At 43.3% G+C, this 17,192-nt stretch overlaps 1 protein-coding gene across 3 annotated transcripts in view; it reads right to left on the bottom strand.

The window, feature by feature from the left end:
• DSCAML1 (DS cell adhesion molecule like 1) overlaps positions 1-17,192 on the bottom strand; it is a 406,342-nt gene that overhangs the window by 261,461 nt on the left and 127,689 nt on the right. The window contains exon 1 of one of the 3 annotated variants that reach the window (XM_068240890.1): positions 12,687-12,747. The exons of the other annotated variants lie outside the window; for them this stretch is intronic. The gene's annotated coding sequence lies outside the window, so the exon portion shown is untranslated. Of the gene's footprint in view, positions 1-12,686; positions 12,748-17,192 lie in introns of those variants that run through there. 3 annotated transcript variants of the gene reach the window in all.

The raw sequence follows: 17,192 nt of genomic DNA, 5'->3' as shown, positions 1-17,192 counted from the left end.
TAGGTTTTCAACTTTAAACACTAAAAAACAAAAAATTATCTTCTTAGAGAAAACTGGTGAAAAGCTCATGTGCCACTCCCATTTCCAAATCAGACACAGCAACCATGCTGCTGCGAAGCCTCAGCCGAATTGCTAAAACCATGCCGAGCCTGGCTATAGGGATAAAGATGTGTGCTGCGGTAAACTGCAGCCACTTGTCTGATCACATTGGCATGCGATTTGGATAGCAAGCCTACAAACAGAAAAGGCAGCAATTCCCCGTCCAACTCACATGCGGCAAAACGCTGTGTATTTTGCAGTAGTGGAAACGGGCCCTTATCGCTGTGTGTATAAGATACCCAATATATTTTCTCAAAGTGCTCATTACATATATGGCCTTTACTACTGTAACATTATTGTATCAATGAAGCAGCCTGACACACAATATACTGGTATGTTTTTGCCTGTAAGTGTAGTACATGTTTGAAGTACCATGGTGTAGATACAGCATGTGCAAATACACTGTAGTAAAGTATTTTGAATATGAAAAGATCTGCCCAAGTGCTGAATATGTATTTATTATATTGAATATCAATTCAGTGCATAATTCACAGTATGTAAAAGAAAAACAAAACAAAAAAAAACCTGGATTTAACTAAGCAAATAGGTAGGAGCCTCCCATTGCATAAATTACTGCATGGATGATTAGGTTTGCCAAACAATGAAGCCACCTGGACTACCTACTCCATCAGTGAATTTCTTCTTCCCTGAGGACACATGCATATTCCAAGATGACCATGCCAGAATTAATCAGGCTACAATTGTGAAGGAGTGGTTCAGGGAGACATTTTTACGCATGTATTGTTTACCAGAGTCCAGACCTTAACCACACTGAGAATTTTTGAAATGTGCGCAGCAGTCCGACTCTCCCATCCTCTCTACAAGACCTTGGCAAAAAATGAATGTGAACTATGGACTAAAATAAAGATTGTGACATAGCAGCAGTGATCTATACCACAGCCAATGTGTGGCGTAGTCAAAACTAAAAGAGTGATTTTTTTCTTGACAGGCAGTGTATGTGAACTGCTGCATCCAATGCATCCCTGCAGCATATATGCTTTATCCAATGCACCTTGAAGCTTAAAATTAGATGCTCCACCCTAGATGTTGGGAGTGCTGCAGGGTAGGCTGGGTTTTATAAAGTTTTATAGAAGGTAGAATTAGCAATCATATAAAGAATTTATAAAGTGTTGTGCAATCCCAACACTAACAAATCTAATGGTAAAATTAAACACCTGCTAGTGGGATAAGGGGAGAGGGCAGCTAGCAATTTAGCTCACTTTCAATACAAATTTGATATAAATACAGCTGGGTGCCATTTTCCTAATTTAATGTGATTAATTATGACCTTTCCATTTTAATTTGCCACAAGCGAAGGATTAATGAAACGAAAAATGCACTTCTTTGCAACTATATCAACTGAACTTTGTGTACCATGCTTGAAGGACTGTTGTCATAAGATAGCCCAGAGATTCCACCATGCTGCAGGAGTCTTTGCACAAGCCTTTATTATCAGTTTCAGTACCTGCATTATTCCTTTGATCAGCAATAATCTTTGAATTTGCTATAGGGATTCCTTTGTTCTTAAAAGGTGAAATTTAACTTCCAGTATCTGTTTTATAGCTGTGCTTGTCTGTAGCTGAACATTCTTCAACACAGATGCAAAACTGCTGCATTTGCATTGTTACTGCTTCTGTCGCCACCCTTTGCCAACACCTTTACATCTTTACCATAATGGCTATCATTCATAAACTTGCTGGCGGTAAGGAGAACCCGTGCGGGAGAATACCGCCGTCGGTAGTTTAGCCTTCTGGGTGGTCATTCATAAAAATTGTGCCTGGTGCGATAGCAGTGCGGAGGTTTTCTGGAGAATGGTGTCGGTAGGCATGCGGAAACAGAAAAGCTGCCCGATTCCCTCCGTGCGCTGCTCTCTCATCTGCTGCTTGGGAGGTCCGTGCCATTCACTTATAAGTACTCCGCAAGCTTCCCGCTACATCCAGGGGATCGGTAATCCCCGTCCGCATACCGCTATGCGGTAATGTTTATGAATGGACATTTTGCTACTTTTTCTGGATAACTGCGTATCAACACCGCACAAGGCGGTAAGTTATCACTCTGCACGGGAATGTCAGCTCCACATGCGGAAAGAGCCTTTATGAATGGATATTTTGCAATGTGGTTGGTAAAGTCAGCGGTATTAAGCATTTCCGCATGCGGGAATGCTTTATGAATGATAGCCAATGTATTCTGCTCTCTTGTTCTTCCTACTTTGAAAGTCACATGATCACATCTTATTGACCCGCCCACCAGCTGCTGCTAGAAGGGGCAGAAAGCAAGTTATAATGCAGCTTTAAAGGACACTAATGTGAGGGACATGGAGGCTGCTGTATTTATTTCCTTTTACACAATACCAGTTGCCTGGCACCCTTGCTAGTCTATTTGGCTGCAGCAGTGGCGTACCTAGGGCATTTGGCACCCGGTGCTGGGTATTAAAAGACACCGCCCCCCTTAAAAAATGGGCGTGGCCACAACGGGCAAAAAATTGGGCGTGGTCATGACCGCATGAGGGCGGAGCTAACTGTAATTTAAAGTATTAGCTAGTATAGTTGCCCCCAGTATAGCTAGTACAGTTGCCCCCAGTATAGCTGCCCCAGTGAAGCTAGTATAGTTGCCCCCAGTATAGCTAGTATAGTTGCCCCCAGTATAGATAGTATAGTTGCCCCCAGAGCTGCCCCAGTATAGATAGTATAGTTGCCCCCAGTATAGCTAGTTTAGTTGCCCCCAGTATAGCTAGTTTAGTTGTCCCCAGTATAGTTGCCCCAGTATAGCTAGTATAGTTGCCCCCAGTATAGTTGTCCCCAGTATAGCTAGTATAGCTGCCCTCAGTATAGCTAGTATAGCTGCCCCCAGTATAGCTAGTATAGTTGCCCCCAGTATAGCTAGTATAGTTGCCCCCAGTATAGCTGGTATAGTTGCCCCAGTATAGCTAGTATAGCTGCCCCCAGTATAGCTAGTATAGATGCCCCCAGTATAGCTAGTATAGATGCCCCCAGTATAGCTAGTATAGATGCCCCCAGTATAGCTAGTATAGTTGCCCCCAGTATAGCTAGTATAGTTGCCCCCAGTATAGCTAGTATAGTTGCCCCCAGTATAGATGCCCCCAGTATAGTTGCCCCCAGTATAGATGCACCCAGAATAGCTAGTTTAGTTGCCCCCAGTATAGTTAGTATAGATGCCCCCAGTATAGTTAGTATAGATGCCCCCAGTATAGCTAGTTTAGTTGCCCCCAGTATAGCTGCTCCAGCAGGGGAAGAGCAGCGCTGGAAGGAGGGGTGACAGGGATAGCGGCGGGGAGGGGGGAAAGATCCCCCCCTCCCTCACCTGGGTCCCCTCCTTCCGCCTCTCTTCCCCTCCAAATGACAGCGGGGGGCAGCGGGCAACTTAGAGTAAGGGCGGGCGGGCAGAGACGACTACCCACTTTACGTCTGGCTGCGTCCCAGCAGCTGGAGCGCTCCGTCGCCGTCATGTGCCTCTTCTCCGCCTCCAATGCGTGTCACAGCATTGGAGGCGGAGAAGAGGCATGTGACGGTGACCCAGCGTTCCAGCTGCTGGAACGCAGCCAGACGTAAAGTGAGTAGTCGTCTCTGCCCGCTTGCCCTTACTCTAAGTTGCCCGCTGCCTCCGCTGTCATTTGAAGGGGAAGAGAGGCGGAAGGAGGGGACCCAGGTGAGGGAGGGGGGGGGGATCTTTCCCCCCTCCCCGCCGCTATCCCTGTCACCCCTCCTTCCAGCGCTGCTTTTCCCCTGCTGCGGCTGCATGGGGGGTCGTGGCGACACCCCCCTGGCTGGCTGTCACCCGGTGCGCCACGCCCCCCTGCGCCCTATTGTAGGAACGCTACTGGGCTGCAGTAGTGTCTTAGCTACAAGAGAAACAAGCATGCAGCTAATCTCGTCAGATCTGACAGTGTCAGAAACACCTGATCTGCTGCATGCTTCGTCAAGGTCTATGTCTAAAAGTAGTAGAGGCAGAGGATCAGCAGGACTGCCAGGCAACTGGTGTGGTTTAAAAGGAAATATGGCAGCCTCCATATCCCTCTTGTTACGGTTGTACTTTAACCCTTGGAAAAATAAATAAATAAAAGATTTTGCCTACCACTTTGCTTCTACTGGTATAAGTGGTTTATACTTATTAATCTGATTATAAATATCATTTGTCTTGACACATTTTGTTAGACTTTAAGCACATACACACTCCGGGGGTTTGTTTGCTGCCTCAGGTGGGATGTAGTGACTTGAAATGCAAGTGTCACATCCACATCACACAGTTCAATTATCTTCAGTGCATGCGCAGTACATACAATGGTCCTTGGTTCATTATTTAGTATTATTCAGGCACTGTACTGTTAGGAGTTTTACCACTTCATAGAAAAGTTAGCATTGTCTACATACTGTAAATGCAAGGAAATGAATAGCGCATCTTTCCAGCGATTAGACCTTTTTGTGTGGTATAATAAACCAAACACGAGACAGACAGTCAATGCAACACCAGTGTGCTAATGGTTTGATAAAGAGCAGATTAACTATCTACACATTTCCAAAGCACATTGATTCTGGCTCGTGTAAAAATGAAGATTACTTAAACCCTGGTAATGAACACACAGTGCTGCATAATAGACTTGCATGCAATCCACCATGTAGCAGAAATATAAATTACATCTCCCAGATACAGTTTTACTGAAATTCCATTTGGTTGAGCTCTATACTCAATTTTCCATTTTCTGCAAAGCGTGCTTTGCTACAATTTACAGCATAAATCACAACGCCTTGAAAACTGTAAATAAGTGTTTTTTAACTGCAGATACAAATGGGATTTGGAGAAAGATTTTAAAGCTGCCCACAGATGTGAGCTGGCAATGGATAGATCTGGACATTCATGTAATGCTGGTTGTGGTGACTGTACAAGCTGAGACATCTTACATGATTGGCCATTTCCCCCATGATAGGTCAGTGCCATTGGTGCATGCTGCTGACCACCTGATCCAGTCTCTTCCCTCCCATAGCACAGCTGAACACTCCTGATTTTACTATTGTTTTGTAAGTGAAAGACACCCGCTGCTTACAGGAATAGGTTTACAGACACACTAATGCTGAGTACACACGATGCATTTTTTTAGGTTGATTTTCCATCCGATCGATTTACGATTCAATTTGAATCTTATCTTTTTTTATCTATTTCCATTCACTTCTATGAGAAATCGATCAGAAAAACGATTGAAAATAAGATCGGACATGTCGGAAATTATCTATCGAACTATATCTAACACAAAATTGTATGGTGTGTACCTAGCATAAGGGAGCAAACATTGTGCAGGAATATCTATGGGGGACATCAAGAAAGATGAAAGATTTTAGACAAGGAGGCAACCTTCTGGTAAGAACTTTTCTCCGCTTAGCCACAGCTATACAGATATACATCCCCATGTTAGCGCTCTCACAGATTAGAGGAAGAATCGCATTCTCAGAGGCAAACTTATGACTCTTAATGGCTTTCTTCTATGCAAACAAATGCTCCCGTGACTCCATTTTTATTATAATGTAAAAAGCAGATTTTAATTACGTCCTCTTGGCTGGCAAGTATAGCAGATTGCGGGGGAGACTTAAAGGGCCCGCATATTTTCAAATGTAGCTGCATATTGTTTAACCGCTTCCCGATTGCAGTTTGGCACCTGATATCTCTGCATAGATTTCAATCATTCCCGCCGCACGCTCCCGCTGCAGCCCTCTCGCTCACATCCCATCTGCTTGCATTGATCACAGGGTCAGGTGCCAATGAAATAGTCTCCTGACTGGCTCAGAGAGCTCTACCGTCATAGCGACGGCAGAGTGAGGGGGCTACAGCGTTGGGACAGCAGCGAGAGTGGCTGGTCTGTGCAGTGTAACCTCAGTAAGAGCCGGTTTTCAAACCAGCAGTTTCTGGTCCTTAAGGGGCCAGAAACTGGTGGTACGGAAATGGTTAAGGAGTGTAAAGGTGCGTATACACATGCGACTATATGCGTTTGAAACGATCGTTCCCTGATCATTTCAAACGACGATCGTTTAAAAAAAGCAGCCAACGACCATTAAGTCTAACGACGGATGAGCTAGATAGTTAAAGAACGATCTAGCTTGGCGGATTTTTTCCAACGACGATCGTTTGCAAAAGTAGTACATCGTTGGAAACGGTCCTTCGTACTAGGCTTGACATGCGCATTTCGCTATTTCTCCATGGAACTTTTCATTTTTATGTGCAAGCGCAATAGTTGCTTTACGTGATGTAACGTTCGTTCTAATGATCAGATCGTTACACACCTTTAAAAACTAACTTTACTTAGATCGTTCTTTCCTCAATTAAAAGTTTGTTCGTCGTTCACAACGAACGATCGTTGTTGCATGTGTGTACGTAGCTTAAAGGGATACTGTAGGGGGGGGAAATTAGTTGAACTTACTCAGGGATTCTAATGGTCCCCCACAGACATCCTGTGCCTGCACAGCCACTCACTGATGCTCCGGCCCCGCCTCCGGTTCACTTCTGCAATTTCAGACTTTAAAGTCTGAAAACTACTGCGTCTGCGTTGCCATTTCCTCGCTCCCACTGACGTCACCAGGAGTGTACTGCACAGGCCCAGTATGGTCTGCGTCTGCTTAGTACGCTCCTGGTGACATCAGCGGGAGCGAGGACACGGCAACGCAGGCTCAGTGGTTTTCAGACTTTAAAGTCTGAAATTCCAGAAGTAAACCGGAGGCGGGGCCGGAGCATCGGTGAGTGGCTGCGCGGGCACAGGATGCCTGCGGGGGACCATTAGAAGCCCCGGGTAAGTTCAACTCATTTTCCCCCCCGACGCCCCTACAGTATTCCTTTAAGAGTATTTGCTCTGTTGCAAGTAGAGATGTGGCGAACGGTTCCCGAACCGTTCGCCGGCGAACATCTCTAAATTCATGGGCCTCTTACTACTTCCGGGTCGCAATGACCCGGAGTAGTACGCCTGCGCTGCCCGGCGGAGCGCGTCCTAGATCGCGCTCCCGTTGCCGGGCACTCTCTGCGCATGTGCGTGACGTCATGAGTGACGTCACGCTCATGCGCAGAGAGCGCCCGGCAACAGGAGCGCGATCTAGGACGCGCTCCGCCGGGCAGCGCAGGCGTACTACTCCGGGTCATTGCGACCCGGAAGTAGTAAGAGGCCCAGAGAGGTTCGCCAGGCGAACTGTTCGGCCCAACTCTAGTTGCAAGGCGTACGTTAAAAAGGGGCGCTGGGAAAAAAGGGCGCAGGGTTTTAAACGATAAACATGGATAACGTTTAAAAATATAATGTACTATATTTCGTTTAAAAATAATGTTTTATAAAGTTATAAATCATTAAATAATGTGCATGAAATTGGCAATTGTGAAAACGTTAATCTTCCGTTTAAAAAGTGAAACGTATAATAACGTTTAAAATAAAATAGTAGGTAACCGTCCCTGTACCTACCCCTAACCCCTAGACCCCCGTGTTGGTGCCTAAACCTAAGACCCCCCTGGTGGTGCCTAAACCTAAGACTCCCCTGATGGTGCCTAAACCTAAGACTCCCCTGGTGGTGCCTAAACCTAAGACCCCCCTGTTGGTGCCTAAACCTAAGACCCCCCTGGTGGTGCCTAAACCTAAGACTCCCCTGATGGTGCCTAAACCTAAGACTCCCCTGGTGGTGCCTAAACCTAAGACCCCCCTGTTGGTGCCTAAACCTAAGACCCCCCTGGTGGTGCCTAAACCTAAGACCCCCCTGGTGGTGCCTAAACCTAAGACCCCCCTGGTGGTGCCTAAACCTAAGACCCCCCTGGTGGTGCCTAAACCTAAGACCCCCCTGTGATAAGCATTAATAACGTGTGAAAAAAATATTGTGCTGTTTTTCGTTTAAAAATAATGTTTTAAAAAAGATTGTACTGTTTTTCATTTAAAAATAATGTTTTAAAAAAGATTGTACTGTTTTTCGTTTAAAAATAATGTTTAAAAAATTATAAATCATAAAATAATGTGTAATCATGAGAAGCAGTTATAAAACAGTAAAAGTCTCCGGGCGCCGCTTATAAAACGTTATTTTTCTCCGGCGCCCTTTTTTCCTGTCGGGCGCCCATTAAACGATATTTATTATGGGATTGAATGGCGGCGCCCGATTTGTCCACTTGCCTCAGGCGCCCGAATTTACTGTTACCGTTGCAAGTGTGGTGGTTAGATACGCACACATGTAAGTACAACTCTTACATTTTTCTAAATATGCTATTTATCTTTTCATGGGGCAATACTGAAGATATGATACTGATACAATGTAAAATAGTCAGTGTACAGATAGTATAAATTTGTGTAAATTTGCTGTCCCATCAAAAAAAAAAAAAAAAAAGCCATTTAGGTCTAACCCGCTAACAAAAGTGAGCACACCCTTAAAGGGAACCTGTACTGAAGGTAACTTCAAATGAACATTAAATAGTTACCTTGCCATCAGTCCCTGTCAGAGGCTCACCATTTGCTTCTGACAATGATCCGTTCCAGTTTGGACAACATTTTGTCAGAACTGAAATAGATCAGTTGCTGTCAGTAGACAACTGATGTGGCCGGTAATGTCTATGTTTCCCTATGGCTCAAGTGGGCGATGTTACAGTTTAACAGTGTGCTGACCAGAAAGTTGTTATGGGGTAATGGCTATTTTCAAAATGGAGGACGGAGAATTCCGGCGATCACAGTGGACAAACAGGACGTGGGAGAGGAGAAAGAGATTGATGAGTAGACTACACGGGATGTAAGTATGACTTGTGTATGTTTATTGTGACTTAATTTTCAGTTCAGGTTTTCTTTAAGTAAAGAATGCCAAAATTCTTTCCAATTCAATGTTTTCTCTCCCTGGGGTCATGCCACTCAATGTTACAAAGTCTCAGGTGTGAATGAGGAGCAGTTGTGTTAAATTTGGTGTTACTGCTCTCACATTCTCTCATACTGATCACTGGAAGCGCAGCATGGCACTTCATGGCAGACAACTCTCTGAGGAGCTTAAAAATAAAAACTCTTCATAAAGATGGCCTAGACTATGAGCTATGAGAAGATTGCCCAGATCCCACTGACTACTTTACATTGCATCAAGGTGTCATATCTTCAGTGTTGACCCATGAAATATGATTATATATATATTTACAAAAATGTTAGCCCTGTACTCACTTTTGTGTGATACTGTACACCATTCATATAGACACTACGAACACATATACACATACCACACACAAAACAAACTTTGCCAGTACGGTGTTTTGGGAAGAGTGAGAAATCCACACCAACTAGTCATTTATTTCTGTTTTTTATTCCTACAGACAGACACAAGTGAATTCTATTTAATGCTGGGTCTACTGTAATACATCTAACATTAGGGGGCTACTTGCACTTCCTTATTAAAGACGGCTGAGAGGGTATTTTATCGTTAATCTCCATGTCACAAGATTAAAGCTAAGTAGAGACTTTAGATGGCCGTCAAATGTACAGACACTGCCAAAAGAATCCTTCCGAGGCGCATGCTTGGGTGGTCAGGCAAGCACTTCCCTGCTATGGAGGGGAGAGTGGCAGAAAACACCACTAAGTCCATTGTTTCTTTCTTAAAGGGTCTCCGAGCAGTGCAGAAACTATGGAAAGATGCATATCATTTTAAAGCTCTCTATCTCCTCTTTCCAATGATATATAAACCGCCACCCTACGCCTTTTAGTTTTCGCTATTTTCGCGATTGAAATTGCCGCGGCTGCTATTTCAATATCGAAAATAGAGAAAACTAAAAGGCGTAGGGCGACGATTTAGGTGTCGCCAGAAAGAGGAGAAAGAGAGCTTTAAAATGATATCCATCTTTCCATAGTTACTTGTATTACACAGGACGACACTTTCCCCAGTGTCAGCAGCTCCATTCAGCAGAATGGAGCTGCTGACTTTAGGAAAAAGTCGCCCTGTGTAATACAATGTAACTATGGAAAGATGGATATCATTTTAAAGCTCTTTCTCCTCTTTCTGGCGACACCTAAATCATCGCCCTACGCCTTTTAGTTTTCTCTATATTCGCGATTGAAATCGCGGCCGCGGCAATTTCAATCGCGAAAATAGCAAAAAATAAAAGGCATAGGGCGGCAGTTTATATATCATTGGAAAGAGGAGAAAGAGAGCTTTAAAATGATATGCATCTTTCCATAGTTTCTGCACTGCTCGGAGTCCCTTTAATACCACAATGAATGCACAAAAGGGTAAAGAGGCACCCAGGTAAAGATAAAATTAGGATAAAATCAAATAATACGTAGAAAAATTAGGTCGCTTACCTCAAATGACAACAGTCAGCTAAGACAATAAGATTATGCACAGGCAACACATTTAACGGGTCTGAGCCCTCTTCCTCAGGCCAATACAAGTGCCGCAGTACCAATAGCCAATAAAAGACAAACACTTATATTGCGCTTTTCTCCTGGCGGACTCAAAGCGCCAGAGCTGCAGCCACTAGGACATGCTCTATAGGCAGTAGCAGTGTTAGGGAGACTTGCCTAAGGTCTCCTGCTGAATAGGTGCTGGCATATTGATCAGGCAGAGCTGAGATTTGAACCCTGGTCTCCCGTGTCAGAGGCAGAGCCCTTAACCATTACACTATCCAGCCATAGTATTGAGCACCTCAGAGGCACCTATAGCGGTGCTGAATACTACTGGCTATTGGTACTGCGGCAATTGTATTGGCCTGAGGAAGCGGGCTCAGACCTGTGAAACGCGTTGCCTCTAAATAATAAATCTCATCTGACTGTCGTACCTTTATTGGGCTTTATTCACAAAACTTCTCAGAAATAACTATTTTATCATCTATTTGATAAAAAATAACCTTTCAGCACAATTACAAGCAAAATAATCACTCAAAGTAAGTTTCCTGATTAACTACATTTCAATAATAAATGTTATATTTTTGCTCTTTGGGAGCTTAAAAAATAACAGATAAGGTGAAAACAGAGGAAAATAGGGTAAAAAACCTTTGTGAATAGAGCCCAAATGTGTGCTTTACACCCCAATCCCACTGAGGTTGGAGGGGCTTCCTCTGGGGTCACATGGTGGATATATACACTATAGCAGCATAGAGGGGTGATATAGCGGCTGGGAACGCGGAGAATCAGCCGCGTTCCCAGCCTGTCGGCGGCTGTCGCCGAACCCGGAAGTAGCCGCCGGCAGGGACAGGACGATCGGAGCGGGGCTGCGAGGGCACCATCCAGCTTCAGGGGGCTGAGGGATGCCCCGGGTGAGTATATATACATATCATTTTTTTTGTTGGCTTAAGTATTCCTTTAAGCAGAGTTCCCCAACCCTGTCCTCAAGGCCCACCAACAGTACATGTTTTGCAGAAAAGCACAAACCTGCACAGGTGAGGTAATTAGTGTCTCAGCAGAGCTGATTAACTTTATGCCTTTATGGATTTCCACAAAACATGTACGGTTGGTGGGCCTTGAGGACAGGTTTGGGGAACACTGCCCTAAGCATGTTGTATCATTTCTATTCATAACATACATGCGCACAACACAGAACAATGCACTGTGACTTTTTAGGTCACATTCAGAGACCGTTGTGTTGCATTGCCTGTGAGAGCAGGAATGCAACATATGGGCAAAGTGGAGCCACACAGTCACAAAAAACATGCTTCCCTGTAACCATTAACGTATTGTGTTACCACACTCTGTACCGCAACACACCCACCAAACTGCGAACGTTGCATAGGTGATGCATTGTTGTGCGGCAAGCTGTGTTATAAAGCCATTGAGTCACTCTTAACCCTCCTGGTGGTAACCCAGACCTACACTCGCGGGATCGCGGCTTGGTAATGTATAGCGGCGGCGATCAGGGGGATCAGAAGGGTGCGGGGGACTTGGGGGACAGTGGTAGCTAGCCTAGTGCTAGCTACAAAGGCTAAAGCAAATTTAATTAAAAAAATCCCTCCCGCGGACACGGCCTCAGAAACTGCGTTCCGCCAGGGAAGTTAAAGGGCAACTGAAGGAAGAGGTAAAATGGAGGCTGCCATATTTATTTCTTTTTAAAAAATACCAGTTGCCTGGCTGCCCTGTTGATCTATTTGGCTGCAGTCGTGTCTGAATAACACACTAGAAACAAGCTGCGGCTAATCTAGTCTGATCTGACAATAATGTCAGAAACGCCTGACCTGCTGCATGCTTGTTCAGGATCCATGACTAAAAGAATTAGAGGACAGCCAGGCAATACCAGGACAGCCAGGCAACTGGTATTGCTAATAAGGAAATAAATATGGCAATCTCCATATCCCTCTCATTACTAGTGTCCTATAACGCACAACTGTGGACGTGGCCTTAAATGGATCCCGAGGTGTTAGACTTATAGAAGCTGCCATATTTATTTCCTTTTAAACTATACCAGTTAGATTTGTCAGACATCTGATCTGCATGCTTGTTCAGGTTCTATGGCTTAAAGTATTCGAGGCAGAGGATCAGAAGGACTGCCAGGCAATGTGCATTAGTTAAAGCGAATTAAAGGGAGGAAAATAAAAAAAGTGGGGGCTCTTAACACATTTCTCCCAACTCAACTTTTAATCATTTCCCAGTTGTGTGCTGCCCCATTCACCTTCTGTCTCTCCTCATCTAATAGCGTCTCAGTCAGTGCACTATCCATCAGACACAGTCTCTGCTTTCTTTGTTCCCTGGCCTCCTCCTCTCTTTTCTCTCCTCGGCTCTCTCCCTCCTTTCCATGCACAGCTCACAACTTCATCTGAATATCTGAATTAACACAGAAAATGAAAACATCTCGCACCTTCTCTTCCCGTTTCCATGGTGATGAGATAAGAATCACGCCAGGCCTCATGGGGAAGTTCGCTGTGCATCTGATATTTCTCCCTGTAGCCCCAATATTCCTCACCCCCAAAAACCCACATCAAGAGGACAGAGGGTCAAGACTTGTTACTACACGGAGAGGAATTCATTTGGGCCTTTTTTTCCCCTCAAAATCATTTTAGAGATCTCTGGAGATAAACACAGGCTGTATGCATTTATTAATCATAAAACTGCTCTAGTCTTATTTAAAGCAGAATTGTCATCCAAACAATTGAATTAGTCATAAACCTATTCCTTATACTGTACTTCTAAATGATAGAAAATATTACCATATAGCAATACACTCTGCTGTGAGCTGAAAGCTTAGGGATTCTATAGACAGCAGATATTCTTTACAGATTTAATGTCAGCTATCCCATAATGTGCCATTTGTCAGGCTACATACAGTCACATGTAGGAAAATCCATTTTTTGGACCTGTTGGTCAAGACATAGGCAGATAATGAACAGTCTAAGAACACTTTTATTGCCCCTGCCTGCCAAACCGTCGCACACCAATAAACTTTAAAGTGAACCTGAACCTAGTGAAATGATTTAATATAAACACATGATCTACCTGACTATGAATATTACATACTTTCCTCGCCGTCAGTTCCTCTCAGAAGCTCACCATTTTTTCCTTACAACGATTTCTTCCAGTTCTGTCAAGATTTTGTCAGAGCTAATATATATCAGTTGCTGTCAGTTATATGTCAGTTATAACTTAAAGGGCAACTGATGAGCAAGGTAATATTCAGGTTTCCCTATGGCTCAAGTGGGCAACGTTACAGTTTAACAGTGTGCTGTCCAGGAAGCGGTTAGGAGGTAGAGGCCATTTTCAAAATGGACGATGGATAATTCCATTGATCACAGTGGACAAAGACGCAGGAGAGGAGAGATTGATGAGTAGACTACACAGGAGGTAAGTATGACGTGTGTGTGTATGTTTATTTTGACTTTTAACTTTCAGTTCAGGTTTGCTTGAAGCAATAGGTCACTACTATGACAGAGCTTACTGGCGCAAGTTCTCATTACCTGCATCTTAAAAAAAAACTCCTTTCACAATTCCCTACTGTGTCACTGCTGGTACAAAAAGCTGTGCTTCTACTGTAAAAGGGAAGAATGACAGGTCATCTTGTGCAATACTCACATGTTGACTGGTACGTAGTCTATAAAGTATGGGGAAGATACCCATCTATATATATAGATATATAGATATCTCTAGATATAGAGATCTCTAGATATAGAGATCTCTAGATATAGAGATCTCTAGATATAGAGATCTCTAGATATAGAGATCTCTAGATATAGAGATCTCTAGATATAGAGATCTCTAGATATAGATATATCTAGATATAGATACAGTGGTGTGAAAAACTATTTGCCCCCTTCCTGATTTCTTATTCTTTTGCATGTTTGTCACACTTAAATGTTTCTGCTCATCAAAAACCGTTAACTATTAGTCAAAGATAACCTAATTGAACACAAAATGCAGTTTTAAATGATGGTTTTTATTATTTAGTGAGAAAAAAAAACTCCAAATCTACATGGCCCTGTGTGAAAAAGTGATTGCCCCACCTTGTTAAAAAATAACTTAAAGGTGGTTTATTACACCTGAGTTCAATTTCTGTAGTCACCCCCAGGCCTGATTACTGCCACACCTGTTTCAATCAAGAAATAACTTAAATAGGAGCTATCTGACACAGCGAAGTAGACCAAAAGCACCGCAAAAGCTAGACATCATGCCAAGATCCAATGAAATTCAGGAACAAATGAGAACAAAAGTACTGTAATTGAGATCTATCAGTCTGGTAAAGGTTATAAAGCCATTTCTAAAGCTTTGGGACTCCAGCAAGCTACAGTGAGAGCCATTATCCACAAATGGCAAACACATGGAACAGTGATGAACCTTCCCAGGAGTGGCCGGCTGACCAAAATTACCCCAAGAGCACAGAGAAAACTCATCCGAGAGGCCACAAAAGACCCCAGGACAACATCTAAAGAACTGCAGGCCTCACTTGCCTCAATTAAGGTCAGTGTTCACGACTCCACCATAAGAAAGAGGCTGGGCAAAAACGGCCTGCATGTAAGATATCCAAGGGGCAAACCACTTTTAAGCAAAAAGAACATTAAGGCTCGTCTCAATTTTGCTAAAAAAACATCTCAATGATTGCCAAGACTTTTGGGAAAATACCTTGTGGACCGACGAGACAAAAGTTGAACTTTTTGGAAGGTGCATGTCCCGTTACATTTGGCGTAGAAGTAACACAGCATTTCAGCAAAAGAACATCATACCAACAGTAAAATATGGTGGTGGTAGTGTGATGGTCTGGGGTTGTTTTGCTGCTTCAGGACCTGGAAGGCATGCTGTGATAGATGGAACCATGAATTCTACTGTCTGCCAAAAAATCCTGAAGGAGACTGTCCGGCCATCTGTTCGTCAACTCAAGCTGAAGCGATCTTGGGTGCTGCAGCAGGACAATGACCCAAAACACACCAGCAAATTCACCTCTGAATGGCTGAAGAAAAACAAAATGAAGACTTTGGAGTGGCCTAGTCAAAGTCCTGACCTGAATCCTATTGAGATGTTGTGGCATGACCTTAAAAAGGCGGTTCATGCTAGAAAACCCTCAAATAAAGCTGAATTACAACAATTCTGCAAAGATGAGTGGGCCAAAAATCCTCCAGAGCTCTCTGCTTGATTGCAGTTATTGCTGCTAAGGGTGGCCCAACCAGTTATTAGGTTCAGGGGGCAATTTCTTTTTCACACAGGGCCATGTAGGTTTTGAGGGTTTTTTTTCTCACTAAATAATAAAAAAACATCATTTAAAACTGCATTTTGTGTTCAATTATGTTATCTTTGACTAATAGTTAACGGTTTTTGATGAGCAGAAACATTTAAGTGTGACAAACATGCAAAAGAATAAGAAATCAGCAAGGGGGCAAATAGTTTTTCACACCACTGTATATCCATATATATATATATATATATTTTTTTTTATTTTCTTTAATAAACAAAGTCTTTGCAAGTCTTTACCACTATGTTAATTTCATTGCTTTATGACTTTGGCTGGGTGCTGGCGTCATTGTTATGCAGCAGAATGAAGTGGAAACCAACCAGAAGCCCTTGTGGTGGCATTCCAGGATGTATAGGAATCTACCTGCACTTCTCAGCTGCCACAAAGCTGCAGTGATCAACCACCATGCTTCACTCTGCCTGCACATGTACATCTGGGCATCCTTCACTGGCCCAACAACTGACATCTTTTGTTTCCAAATATTTAATCTTTTGACTCATCAGTTTAGAGCTTCGGCTTTCTTTTTTTCTGCATCTCAGTCTGTTTTTTGTGCAGGGTAAGTTATTTAGCATCGTTTCCAGTTTGAAGGAATGTCATTTCAGTAGCAAGTTTTCCATATAGACCATGTAATAAGGCTTTTGGAGATGGTTTATATATGTACAAAGGTCCCACTTATTTCTGCCTGCTCTGGGCTCGTAGTAGCACTGGACATCTTTTGATGTATTCCTCCAAGTTCTCTGTGGGTTTCAGGCTTTGTTTGTGTAAATGAAGTTGGTGCCTTAGGTCTATGATGGCAACCTCAGTGGTGAGAACAGGCAGATTGTTAGCCAACAGCCATCATTCTATACCATCATGAATGATTAGTCCTAACTTCATACCTGCAGCATGACTCATAACCTAACTCATAACATAACTCATAACCATTATCTCCAGTGAAAAGAAGAACAAGGAATAGCAGTACAGGTGGCATGGTCCTCACAGAATGCAGTTGTCCTTATAATTGAGCCAGATGCAGTTTAGAGTGAAACTGAGGCAAATATGTCTACCAACCTTCCAAACAAGTATTTTGCAAAACTGAACACAACCTTTATCTAGTCTTGGAAAATTAGGGACACAAAGTAGAGAAGGGTCACTGCCAGAAGAGGAGTCTAGGAGAATCAGGCGAGCCTCTGAAGCCTTCCCTCTGCTGATGTAAGTATTTTGGTTCTTTAAAAGGAAACTTGCTCAAAGCTTACACAAACAAAATCCTTGTGTGCTGTTGAATCAATCAATCTATCTATCTATCTATCTATCTATCTATCTATCTATCTATCTAATCTATCCATACATATAGACACACACACACACACACACACACACACACACACACACACACACACACACCATTGATGTTTATATTGAGGGTAGCTATTCTATATTTACTGATCTCTATGTGTTTTGTACATAAAGGTCATTCATAACCCA

Source organism: Hyperolius riggenbachi, chromosome 6, assembly GCF_040937935.1.
Source record: "Hyperolius riggenbachi isolate aHypRig1 chromosome 6, aHypRig1.pri, whole genome shotgun sequence".
NCBI classification, from domain to species: Eukaryota; Metazoa; Chordata; class Amphibia; order Anura; family Hyperoliidae; genus Hyperolius; species Hyperolius riggenbachi.
Note: the sequence above shows the minus strand (reverse complement) of the source record. Positions and strands in the feature narration are given on the sequence as shown.